General features: G+C 36.1%; 1 non-coding gene across 1 annotated transcript; it reads left to right on the top strand.

Moving 5' to 3' along the window:
* The first annotated feature begins 565 nt into the window (after positions 1-565).
* LOC141716441 (small nucleolar RNA R71) lies at positions 566-672 on the top strand. Its single transcript, XR_012573151.1, has one exon. It is a non-coding gene; the product is annotated as a small nucleolar RNA R71 (small nucleolar RNA).
* The last annotated feature ends 14,123 nt before the right edge of the window (positions 673-14,795 follow it).

The following is a 14,795-nucleotide window of genomic DNA, read 5'->3' as shown; positions in this document are numbered from 1 at the left end:
TTTTTCATTCAAAGATATACATGCACCAAGAGTTTGTTGTTTTGGTGTAATTTGTTGTTGAAAACCAGGAGGGTTGAATAGCTTATTTCCAAACGACTGTTGTATCGCATTCTGATTGTTGCTCCAGCTGAAGTTAGGATGATTCCAGTTGTTAGGATAATAAGTGTCTGGAACTGGTTGTTGTGATCTCTGAAAGTTGCTCACAAACTGAGCTGATTCACTAGATATAGCGCATTGCTCCGTCGCATACGAACCTGCACATAGCTCACAAACACTGGTTATCTGATTAACACCCAAGTTAGCCAGAGAATCGATCTTCATATACAATTCCTTTAGATGAGCAGTGATAGCCATAGTTGTATCCACCTCAAGAACTCCTGCTACCTTGCTCTGTGGCAATCTCTTGGCTGGATACTGATATTCATTAGCAGCCCTCAGTTCAATTAGATCATAAGCTTCCTTATAGCTCTTTCCCCATAATGCTCCGCCTGATGCTGCATCGAGCATGAGTCTGGACTGTGCTCCCAACCCATTGTAAAAAAAATTGATGATCATCCAATCAGGCATTCCATGATAAGGACACTTCCTAAGCATCTCCTTGTAGCACTCCCAAGCTTCACACAAAGATTCTCCCGTTTGCTGCGCAAATTGAGTAAGAGCATTCCTCATTGCAGTTGTCTTCGCCATAGGGAAGAATTTAGTAAGAAATTTCTGAGCAAGATCCTCCCAAGTAGTAATTGAACCAACTGGTAGAGACTGTAACCAGCTCTTAGCCTTGTCCCTCAGAGAGAATGGAAACAGTCTCATCTTCACAACATCTTCGGAAACACCGTTGAACTTGAAGGTGTCGCAGATCTCAATGAAATCCCTAATGTGCATATTGGGATCTTCCGTTAAAGAACCCCCAAACTGGATTGAATTCTGCACCCATTAAATTATGCCAGGATTGATCTCAAAGGTATTAGCTGTGATAACTGGCCTGACAATGCTAGATTGAATGTCATTGATCTTGGATTGAGAAAAATCCATCAAGGCTTTCGTTCGTGCTGCTGGATCTCTCATTGTAATGAGTACCTGAAACACAAACAAATAAACCGTGAAAGTAAAAGAATCCGAGTCAGTGAACTTTAACGACCACTCATGACAAGCACATAAACAAAAAATTAACACTGAGTTCCCGACAGCAGCGCCAAAAACCTGTTAGGGCGAAAACACGAGCTAATATTTACGCAAGTATACGCGTTCGCAAGTAGTATAAGATATAAATCAGATTCTTTCCCACATAGACTGGTTTAGGTTAAGTTCAATTTATGCACCTATGCAACAATGTATGGTTATCGCTCAATGCTAAGACAAATAACAAATTGGGTTTTGATTAAACTAAGAGATTAAACTAAATAACATTAACTAAGAGAATTGATGTTGAATTACTATATATGACCAACATGGGATTCTAACTTCATTAAATACTTCATTCAATAGCCTTATTATTCTTAACCTTAGCATGTGATGGTGATGACACTAATCAGATAACACGAAACTGATAAATGCCAACTTTCGTTGCACGAGTATCATTCTACCAGACATTCACAAAAGAGATAGAAGCTGAATAGGCACCAATTATATTGAGACCCTATATGTCTATAGAATTTGACAACATAACGGTTTAAGCACAAGTTATCTATCTTGATTACATAGGGAAAGTAAAACAGTTAGATTTACCCACTAATCATGCATACAGTACATGAACCTATCCTAGCATGACAAGTTCTAAATCTCTATATTCAATATCGCTTCAATAGAGATTAATACGCTATCTTATATGTTAGATACACACATAAGACGAATAAGCACAACCAATACTAGGATATCAATCAATCACCACACACCAAGATATCGAAACAAATTAATTATTGAAATCCATAAGTAAATCCGCTAGAATCCCATGACAACGACTAATTCATAATCGAACTCATCATCACCATGGGTTTAAATGAGACCATGGTATAAACAAGGTCTTTATAAACTGAATAATAATTAAAGTATGATTAAACGAGATCTAGGTTCAACAAGAACGAAAACGAGCATCCAAAGTTACAACTAATTCAAAGAATCACAAGTTGAAAACAAGATCTTCTTTTTCAGAGTTTTTTTGTGCTTCTAGGTCTTCTCCTTGATCTCGCAATCTTCCCGGATGAAGAAAACCTTTTTTTAAGTATATATAAGCCTATATTGGATCTGGACACTTAAAATCGTCAAATTCCACTCAAAAAAGGCTTTTTCAGTGAAATCAGCAAAGTCAGCAGCGCATCAGCACGCGACCGCCTCCACCAGCAGGCGGGCGCCTGCAGCCTGTCTGGAAAAAATCTGATGAATCTTGTTTTGGCCATAACTTGAGTTCTACTCGTCAGAATTAGGCGAATCAACTGTCCACGTGAAGATAAAGAGATTATCTACAACTTGACAATGGCCTCGGCTTCCAATTCTGATCACTTTTTATCATATTTCATTTAAAAGCTCCTTTCTTCCTTTAACTGATACCTGAAATGCAATAACATTAAAATATATCAAAATACCAACAACTTGAGTCCAAAACACCAATTTAAGCTTGTAATAAAGCGTTCCAAGTGGATATAAAATCCACTTATCAGCAAGCAACAAACACTACCTATAGGTTAAGGTTAAGGTATAGGTATAGGTTCCACCCTCTCAGCCTTTCCAAGCCAAGAGTCTACTCTATCTTATCTTCTTTTCCAAAACAAAAGGTTTGTAGAAAATATATTATATTGCTATAATTGAGCATTATATCACCATTATGATAACACATGGGTGTTACGCAACATTCAAGTCTAAACGTAGGATAGAAGCTAAAGAAAGCTGTCATTGGAACGAAGAAGACTAGTCCATTTCTTTTGATTTGTTCTCATATTGTGACTTACTGTATTGTTGTAACATTAGTGGATGAACTACAGAATATCTACTAAGAGAATAACTCCAGGGTTCTCTCAACCGCTAAGGCAGAGGACCTATGGTCTGTAACACCCCCAAATTCGAGGTCGGGGATCCAGGTTGTCACAAGTTCTATTTCCCTTATCAATATTTAATCTTAACAGTCAACCAACTATTGCGTACTGTGACCCCACAATATACACACACACCATAAGTTATAGTCTCAGAGATAAATACCAAAAATAACACAAGTCATTTTATTCCACAATTATAAACCATTTCACCTTAAAAAGGGTTTCTGAATAATTTACATATTCTTTGTCATTATTACCATTCATAAATATACATAAATCTGGTACATCGAAAGTTGAAAACCTAGCCTATTGGTAGATCCTACCTCAACTATACGGCATCAACGCCTACAGGAAACCGCGGAACGTTTCCTATCTGCTCGCGAATTGGGAGCTTGATCTTGTTCATCTTGTATATCTGTTGTGTGATGAAACAAGAAAGCAAGGGTGAGCAACAAGCCCGCCGAAATAATATGTATAATAATTAACAATATATGAGCAATCTCATAGTACTCATGAAAGTCTTAGTCAAGAAGAAATGAACCAAGTTTGATATCTTAACGCGATAAAGTCGCAAAATATTCAGTATATATACTTATATACTTTTCAAAATCTTTGAAATCCTCTGCCATGTATAATATACATAGAGTTCCAGTTTATAACTGTATAAAAATATCGTTGCAAGGTGATCTCATATATCTAACCTTGTCTCAGCATTTTTCCGAAATCTTTGACATGCACAAGATAATCATTTACTAGATATAAGTTTAAAAGATGAAGTTACAAGATACTCCAATATACTTATATCTTTCCGAATACTACTTGAACTACCACCGTTCAAGTTATAATTAGTTTCAAAAGTTCATCACACAGATGAGACTATAAGATAAGACTTGAATAGATTCAGTCTTTGAAATATTATTGAATGAAATGAAGTTACGAGATACTTCATTAAGTCCCGATATATATATATATATCCATATATATCTCTCATACATTTCCTGAAAACTTCTGTCATGTAAAGTATGAACAGAGTTGCAATATCCAATGAATTTGGAAAGAAAAGAATTTTGGCATAAACCCGATATCTTGCTGATCAGGCAAAGATACCAATAAGTAACCTTTTCTACTGTAGATGGATTAATTCCTCGCCGGTCATCACCCTGGCCGCATTAGTTACTCGCGCTAGACCGTTACACGGCCACTCACGCATGGATGGACTGTCACCCAACCTATTACACCTTCATAGACCGTACCCCGGCCTATCGCTTATGCCGACTCAATTAGATGGACTTACTTCCCGAACATTGGGCAAGTAATCAAATTGTTTTCTCAAAACAGCAACCACGTTGCGAATATAAAATACACCACATAGCCGAATCCCTTAGATTTTTGAGCGAGTATTCAAGTCCCCTTCGAAAGGAAGATCTTAAATTTGAAAACGAGTTTTGGGATCCGCTCTAACTTTTAAAATCATTTTTAAGACTCAAAAACATTTTTGAGAATGTTTGGAGTAATGCTGATTTAATAAAATAAACCAGTCCCGATATGTTGGAGGATATCTGAATATTATTATTTAAATAATATTCCCATAAGGATAATCCTTATAAAAATAATTGAAGTAGAAGTTTTAAAATTTATACTTGAAATGAATAATAAATAACCAAAGATATACTTATACGAAAGTAAGATCTTTATTTGAATAATTGAAAGTAAGTTTGATTATCGAAACATTATTCTTTAATAAAATAAAGAATATTATTTAATAAATAAGTGGAGTCATAAGTCCTCAAATGAATATTCAAAATAATATTCATTATATAAAATAAACGGAGTCTTAAGTCCTCGAATGAATATTCATAATAATATTCATTAAATAAAGTAAGCGGAGTCATAAGTCCTCGAATGGATATTCAGAATAATATTCATTAAATAAAATAAAGTTATCGAATAAACCTTATTCGATTAATAGTTTTGAAAACTATATATATATATATTATACTCGGGAACATCGACTCCCGGTTTAGAAAAATGTTCACCTTTGGGTCCCCTATACTAAGGGTATACGCAACTACTGTTTATCTCTAGCATAGGTATTATGCAACTTATAAGCAATTGAATCAACAATTAGATATCAAGATTACAAAACAGACATGTATATATACCATATCACATGCTCCAATATATCACAAGATTTGCTAATAACAATCATGCACTTATCAAAAGATAATGCATATACATATATTTACATCACAACAACAGTATAACGGGTAGAAAACTTGCCTGAGCGACTGGGGGTGGTAAAAGTCCTGGGACGAGTCTGGTAACCTATAAATATCATATAAGTTGGAATAAAACCAAAGTTTTTTAAGAATCTATACTTTAACCAATTAGACCCTAACGTTCGCTTTCGCGCTTAACGATTCACTTAAGTCGCTCGAGTACCCTCGGCCCCACCATTTTTAATAAATTAACCATTAAGAGTTTTAAGGCGATTCTTTTGAGAGTATCTTACCAACTTCCTAATCCACTTTACATAAATGTTTCATACTCCAATTAGTCATTTAAGGTCTTTAACCAATGCTTCAAAGTAAGGCGAGGGGTAATGGTTAGGTCGCGAAGCGGCGTTACTTAAAACGGTCGTTTCTCCTAAACCGTACATCGGATTCAAACGAACCACATATCAAAACGAAGTTCGTAACATGAACTATCTAATGATGGAAATGGTCAAAATCTAACAGTGAGTTCATGGGTCCTGATGTTAAGAACAAAAACAGTCTAAAGTAAATCGGGCATTACGACGGCAATGTTTACGCGATTATCAAGTTTTAAACCACTCCAAACAACCACCATTCAACTCACAACCAACAATACAACCAACCCTCATATAAACCTTACTACATCAGTCCCCAAACCTCAAGATTTTCCAATTTATACAACCCCACACATGAACTACTAGCTATACTTAAGTTTCATTAACTATAAACAAGATTTCAACATCCAAATCACTACAAATCCAAATCAAACTCTAAACACACAAGCATCATGCTTCTCATTTACTATAACCATCAAAAACATCTTAATACTCAAAGTAAAGTTAGGGCTTGGAGGTGTTATACCTTCCTTGGAGTGATTAGAGTAGCTAGGAAGCCTTAAGAAGCCTTGAGAAGCCTTGAGATAGCTTAGGAATGTTTGGATCTTAAGGGAAATCAAAGAAAATAAAGTTAGTAATCTTGAAAACACTATTCATCATCCTCTTCCTTGATTTATTGGAAGAGATTCATGAAGAAATAGAAGCTTAAACTCCTAGGATATGTTTATCTAATCATAAGGGACCTTGGGTAATTACCTTGCAAATTAACAAAGCTAGAAACTTGATTTTTGGAATTTTTCTCCTTGAAAAAATGAAGAAGCCGAGAGCTATGTGTTCTTGGGAGAGTATTTGCTTTGTTGAATGTTTTTGTGGTGGAAAATGAAGTGAATGGGATATTTGGATGATTTGTTGGTTGTTTAAAGTGAGTGGAGTATGACTAAGCATTACATCATCTTGGTGACTTCATCTCTTGCCACTTGTCATCACTTGGTGGTGGAAGCATCTTCTTATGCTAATCCTTGCTTAATTGTTTGGTTAATGACCGTTTATCTGTTATATGGTTTGCTTAATTTTCGTTCTCGTTTATCGTTTGAGGGATCATACCCGGGATCTTATTACTTGGATTCCCCTAAACCTTTCTCAATATATTATATTTCTTATATGATCCTCTCTTATAATCCTTGAATTTAAATTCTTTTTATCCTGTTACCTTATACTCAATTCTTTCGGTATCTGGTGGATTTTCGGGAAAAATCAAAGTGTTCGAATTTGGATTCTGACGATCTTTACATACACTTATATACCATATAGAGTACTAATAAGATCTCAGAATACCAATAAAAGAACCTATACAAAGTGTGGTATGAAAAGTTTTCTTATTCAGCATAATCAGCAAAATCACTATTCATAAGGGTTTCAAAAAAATTCCAAAAATTGGGGTTATTACAGTCTCCCCTCCTTAAAAGGATTCCGTCCCAGAATCAGATAGAAAATGAATAGGGATACTTTTTTAGCATTGCACTCTCTAACTCTCAAGTCAATTTTCCCACGTTGTGGTTCTGCCACAAACCCTGACTAGCATGATAACCCTTCTTCTAAGCACTTGTCCATTTTTGATTTATAACCCTTCCTGGTTGCTCCATATAGGTTACGTCTGGTTGCATGTCTATGCGCTCATATGCCCCTATTTGTCTGGCATCCGAATTACACTTCCTTAACATTGATACGTGGAACACTTTATGAATTTGCTACATGTTCGGGGGTAGGGCTAGCTCATATGCTAACTTCCCAATACGTCTTAATATATCCAAGGGTCCAACAATTCGTGGGCTTAGCTTTCCTTTCTTTCCGAACCACATCCATCTTTTCCAAGGGAATACCTATAACAGCACTAGGTCCCCTACTTCCTATTCTTTGTCCTTTCGTGTCAAATCAACATACTTCTTATGTCCATCTTGGGCTGCTACCATCCCTCCTCTGATTAGATCTATTATATCCTTGGTCCTTTGGACTACTGCGGGTCCGAGCATCTTGCGCTCTACAATCTTCATCCTAACATAAGGGAGATCGACATTGTCTTCCCTCAAGGATCTCATAAGGCGATATCCCGATACTGACATATGATCTATTGTCGTAAGAAAACTCAATCCGTGCTAAGTGACCATTCCAAATCCTTTCAAGTCTATTGCACAGACTCTCATCATAGCTTCTAGTATTATAGGTTTTGCTTCTCAATACCCATTCTTTTCCAGTTCGTAGTCATTACTATCTTCCGTACATAATACTATATTGGTTATACTGCTGCTCGTTAGCATTCTATAACCTTTTAATAATTGTGTCAACCTTAGTATCACAAACGCGTTAGATTCAGAATACCATTGCACTAATACTACTTCCTTTCTAGCAGCTTCCATCTTCGAAAGCTTGATCCATCGTATAGAAGTAAAAGAATTTATTGAGAGATCACTATGATCATGAACACTTGTTCTATTGCATAGTTAGTACAGAAGGTGGCCAGCCTTTAATACTTGGCAAGCAATTAAACAACATGTGGTATCCTACTAGGCTTCTATCACACAGATAGATAGTCATTCGGCAATACCTCCCCTTCTGGAAGAGTTGTTCTTTTCAGCTTACATGAAATGAAAAGAAGAGAAAAGAACGAACTGAAGAGAATTGTATATATGTAAAAAAAATACCGCCACAAAATATCTAGCTTGGAATTTACCTCTGAACTATAGAGGTTTGTCATAGGAGAACAAAACATATACGTATATATATCAACATCAAGTATTATAGCATCGTATTTCACATGCCTAAATATTTTTGCTATTCCGTCCATCATTCAATGGACCCATGCTCTTCCTCGAGCTTATACACAATCACCTTTGAAACTCCCTCGACATCGAAAATCGAATCTGGGATCTCATTCTAGACATCATCGTTACTAGAATTCTATGCTTGCATCGCAACCTTCCTCGTATAGTCATACGACCCTCTATTGATAAGGAGGAATAAATATTCAATAGGTAAATAATCTACTTAATTAGTCTATTCAATGATAACTTATACATCACCACGACCTGATTAGTGGTACTCAATCTCAACATTCATTACAATACAACTCTCACAGTTGTCATTGTCTCATTATTCATAGACTCATTGGAGCATTACTATGGTCCACCACTGACCTACTGTCGTTATTCGTTTTCCTTGGAATCTTAATAGTTAACCATATGGCCATACCTGTCGTATCAAATTCTTCTAAGGAGGTAACATGATCATCGTTCATGATTCATGAAGAACACTCCTGATCCTGACATACATTCATGACATGAAGCAGATAAAATGCAGAAGAGTTTTAATGAAAGCAACGATAGTAGGTTAATACCATTCTTAATCATATGTCTATATTAGGAGACATGAAGCTCAAAGGTTCATTTAGTCCTTTTTGAAACATGGTCCTGGCTTATTCTCAAGATAGTTCCTTCTAAGATTGATAGCCCGCTCATGGCGATTACACGAATTAAACCTTTACCAAACTACTATTACGGTTGGGTATTGCACAGTCATCAGAAGGAATGTCAATCTTCCAAACCATAATACAACCTTCACGACTTCAACCATTATCACTGCATTCCCCTGGCACGAGCGCCTATAATTGCTCTCTTGCACTTAGAGTGTCGGCCACCTCATTGGCCTTTCCTGATAGTAATAGTTCCTTATAATCAATGTCTTTTAACCACCTTCATCTAAATTTTCTACCTCATTTCAATCACTGCTTATGTGAAAAATGCTTTTCTTAAGTCCTGGTGAGAAAGAAAAAAAAATCACCATTTTTCCATAAGTCATTGCCTTAGTCTTTAGATGTGAACATTGTCACGGTTAACTCTCGATCATACGTAGGACATCTCTTATCATGGGTCCTTCTTGTTTTCACCAATCTTGACCCTCATTGGGTCGATCTATACTTTCTTATGGTTCAACACGTGCCCCACCTGGCATTATTATAATTACATCATATTTCCTTTATCAAAATTTCTATCCTTGAGAACTTTGAATATTACCTTTTTCCTTGTAAAACCTTTAAGGTTATCCTTGAATCGCTCCTCCTGTATTCCGTAGATACAGGGCATATCAAAATACCATTTACTAATACTAGAACCATTGTCTATGTACTTCTAAAAATTTTCTCTACTGATCTTTAAAGGTTGTTGTTATCATAATCCTTTTTAATTTATACTACCAAAACTCATGATGTCCCTATTAAGGGCGAAATGCCAACTTTATGCATTCCCCTAGGATTCATCTCAAGTTATCGAGATAAAAAGGTACATGCATCCTTCCATAGATAAATCAAGTCATATTTCCTTGATAGATTATCTTATTCATCATTCCCACCTCGATAGTCTATAACTAATTTTATAATAGCATCTTTATTCAAATTGAGGTCAATCCATATGGCCTCCAAAAGATAACAATGGTTATCCGCTTTTCTCTCCTGATTTGGTAATGATAACATGGATGTTCTGGAAGATATTGGTCGTGTTCAACGTTAAAATCTTCTTAATAAATCCTCATGTACTTTTGTTGTTTATCTCAACAGTCATCTCAATGTTGGGATATCTTTCATACCTGACGTCTCCCTTTCTGGGTATCATGCCACCGGTCTTACACTTTACATTCTTGAAGGTCACTTCCTTCATCCAATTTTCCTAATTTCTTATTTTCTTGTCTCCTTAGTCTATCCGCGTCTCATTATTTATCCTTCGAACTATCTCAAGGTTTCCTTGAATACTCTCAACTTAAGGGGATTAATTATACGTATTGCTTATGCCTTCAACCTTGAATTTATCTCATGATCAGTCACCATCGTGCTGATGATGACACACTTCTCTATATTTATTGCAAGGGTTTCTTAGGGTTTCCCATACCTAACTCCCTTATCGCTTCTCAACTCTATTTTCTTTATATCCCTTTATACTCCTTCCCTTTTTAGTCTTTTATTTTCGTTTCCATTACAACCATTACATGAACCAACACAACATAAGCATTGATTTCAAACATCACGTCATTCTGGATTCGTGTCCTCAGAACGAATCTTGACAACTTTTACAACTTAGATTCATAATTCATCATACTCATCCGCTTTTGTTCTAGCTCCAAAGCTTTTACACTATCTCCTTATCCTTGGGAATTACTTTCCCGAAAACAATTGACTGAACTTTAATCAGTTTATCATAACCTCTGGCTCCGTGCCTTTCTTGGCCTTTCAGCAGCGGGTGGCCTCTCTCTTAGGAGGGTAAGTGAAAAAAACAATCTTTTGCGCTTCATTAATAATTTAGAATATAAAATCATTTCTCTATTTCCTTTATCCAGGCTCTTGCCTCGGCTAGGTCAGCTTGTTCCTTGGAACTCTGAGAGCTTAGCGACTTAAAGGTCCTGAAAGAATTTCTCACCACATTGTTTCCTCAAGGTGGTGGTTGGGAATAAAAGTATAAGTTCTGTTTAGACAGGTCCATGAATTTCTCAATAGGAGTACCATCCTGGTTCTCCCTATCTTGTTCGACTTCTGTTTTCTCAGTATAAAATGTTTCAACCTTCTCCCATAATCAGGGTTATCTTATACGTTAAAAACCTTGTTTTCCACTCTATTATGTTATGGGTTCTTTCTTTCTTGATGGCAACCTCCCTGACTATCACATTCAGGGTTTGCCCTAAATCTTATTCCTCAAACTATGGCTCTCATCTAAGTTCTCATCCTTAAGCTCTTGAACTTTTGGAACCCAAATTCTGTAGAAACACCTCACTATTCCCTTATCATCTTTCTCGGTATGGATCTCTTCTCCAGTCATTGACTCTCTGCCTTCATTCATCACTTTTTCTTGGCACAATATTATATTTTCCAATAATCCAGACCGCATAGCGATCTCAAACAGCTTTTCGGTACCGGCTCCGGTTGCGTTCACTTCTATTTCCATTTTCTCAAAATCTCTTATCAACTCTCTTAGAGACAATATCATCTTGAGTTTCTCCTTTCTACTAAGGGCATTAGCCACCAATTTGGCTTTCTCTGGATGATAAGGAATCTCATAATCGTAATCCTTGATTAGCTCTAACCACCTTATTTGGCGCATGTTGAGCTCTTTCTGCGTGAAAATATACTAGAGCACTTATGGCTTGTTTAAATCTCGCACTTCTCTCCATACAAGTAGTGCCTCCAATCTTTAGGGCAAAACTATTGCCACGAACCCAAGCTCATGGGTGGGGATATCGAATTTTATATTCCCTTAATTGTCTTAACGTGTACGCGATTACCTTGTTGTGCTGTATAAGAAGCACCCTAATTCCTTATGCGAAGCGTCACTACACTTCACAAAATCTCATTTTCCATCCGGCAACGCCAACATAGAGGACATCACCAACCTTTGCTTCAGTTCTTAAAAGTTGTTCTCGCATTTCTCTGTCCATTCGAACTTCTCAGTCTTACGAGTAAGCCGCGTTAAAGGGGCTACTATCTTTACAAACTTGAACGAACCTCCGGCAGTGACCGGCCAATCCTACCTCTGGTATCGCCCTAACCATGGTTATCAATTCCTCAGCGATCATCTATTCAGTCTTGTTAGGATCCTCCACGAGATCCTTCTCAACAACAATCCCTTCTGGGACAACATCCTCAACCGCTACATCCTCAAGATGAATATCATCCGGTCCCTCATTAGGATGTTCCATTGGATCCACAATCCGATCCCCAATCAGTAATAAAACATCATCGCGTTGTTGCTCCTCAACCTCAGGGTTCGGAGTCCCGCAACTATATACGATAACGAACTACGCTTCTATCACGATATTTATAAGGGTTCCCATAAGGGTTTTAACTGTCAGTACTACGTTAGGTAGCCCGACTATGAACTTGGCAAGAGTTCTTATTATCTTAGTGAACTTATTATCTTAAAGTCACATCATCTCTGAGGTTTATAACGCTTGGCACTGATACTATTTCTGTAACACCCCCAAATCCGGGGTTGGGGATCCAGGTTGTCACGAGTTCCATTTCCCTAATCAATACTTAATCTTAACAGTCAACCAACTACTGCGTACTGTGACCCCACAATATACACACACACACCACAAGTTATAGTCTCAGAGATGAATACCAAAAATAACACAAGTTATTTTATTCCACAATTATAAACCATTTCACCTTAAAAAAAGTTTCTGAATAATTTACATATTATTTGCCATTATTACAATTCAAAAATATACATAAGTCTGGTACATCGAAAGTTGAAAACCTAGCCTATTGGTAGATCCTACTTCAGCTACACGACATCAACGCCTACAGGAAACCGCTGAACGTTTCCTATCTACTCGCGAATTGGGAGCTTGATCCTGTTCATCTTGTCTATCTGTTGTTGTGTGATGAAAGAAGAAAGCAAGGGTGAGCAACAAGCCCACCGAAGTAATATGTATAATAATTAACAATATATGAGCATTCTCATAGTACTCATGAAAGTCTTGGTCAAGAAGAAATGAACAAAGTTTGATATCTTAACGCGACGAAGTGGCAAAATATTCAGTATATATACTTATATACTTTTCAAAATCTTTGAAATCCTCTGCCATGTATAATATACATAGAGTTCGAGTTTATAACTGTATAAAAATATCGTTGCAAGGTGATCTCATATATCTAACCTTGTCTCAACACTTTTCCGAAAATCTTTGACATGCACAAGATAATCATTTACTAGATATAAGTTTAAAAGATGAAGTTACAAGATACTCCAATATACTTATATCTTTCTGAATACTACTTGAACTACCACCGTTCAAGTTATAATTTGTTTCAAAAGTTCATCACACAGATGAGACTACAAGATAAGACTTGAATAGATTCAATCTTTGAAATATTATTGAATGAAATGAAGTTACGAGATACTTCATTAAGTCCCTATATATATCCATATATATCTCTCATACATTTCCTGAAAACCTCTGTCATGTAAAGTATGAACAGAGTTGCAATATCCAATGAATTTGGAAAGAAAAGAATTTTGGCATAAACCCGATATCTTGCTGATCAGGCAAAGATACCAATAAGTAACCTTTTTTTGCTGTAGATGGTTGAATTCCTCGCCGGTCATCACCCTGGCCGCATTAGGACCTCGTGCTAGACGGTTACTCGGCCACTCACACATGGATGGACTGTCACCCAGCCTCTTACACCTTCATAGACCGTATCCCGGCCTGTCGCTTATGCCGACTCAATTAGATGGACTTACTTCCCGAACATTGGGCAAGTAATCAAATTGTTTTCTCAAAATAGCAACCACGTTGCGAATATAAAATACACCACAGAGCCGAATCCCTTAGATTTTTGAGCGAGTATTCAAGTCCCCTTCGAAAGGAAGATCTTAAATTTGAAAACTAGTTTTGGGATCCGCTCTAACTTTTAAAATCATTTTGAAGACTCGAAAACATTTTTGAGAATGTTTGGAGTAATGCTGATTTAATAAAATAAATCAGTCCCGATATGTTGGAGGATATCTGAATATTATTATTTAAATAATATTCCCAAAAGGATAATCCTTATAAAAATAATTGAAGTAGAAGTTTTAAAACTTATACTTGAAATGAATAATAAATAACCAAAGATATACTTATACGAAAGTACGATCTTTATTTGAATAATCGAAAATAAGTTTGATTATCGAAACATTAATCTTTAATAAAATAAAGAATATTATTTAATAAATAAGTGGAGTCATAAGTCCTCAAATGAATATTCAAAATAATATTCATTAAATAAAATAAACGGAGTCTTAAGTCCTCGAATGAATATTCAAAATAATATTCATTAAATAAAGTAAGCGGAGTTATAAGTCCTCGAATGAATATTCAGAATAATATTCATTAAATAAAATAAAGTTATCGAATAAACCTTATTCGATTAATAGTTTTGAAAACTATATCAATATATATATATATTATACTTGGGAACATCGACTCCCGGTTTAGAAAAATGTTCACCTTTCGGTCCCTTATACTAAGGGTATACGCAACTACTGCTTATCTCTAGCATAGGTATTATGCAACTTATAAGCAATTGAATCAACAATTAGATATCAATATTACAAAACAGAAATGCATATATACCATATCACATGCTCCAATATATC

This window comes from Apium graveolens, chromosome 3, assembly GCF_009905375.1.
Source record: "Apium graveolens cultivar Ventura chromosome 3, ASM990537v1, whole genome shotgun sequence".
In the NCBI taxonomy this organism is placed as follows: Eukaryota; Viridiplantae; Streptophyta; class Magnoliopsida; order Apiales; family Apiaceae; genus Apium; species Apium graveolens.
Note: the sequence above shows the minus strand (reverse complement) of the source record. Positions and strands in the feature narration are given on the sequence as shown.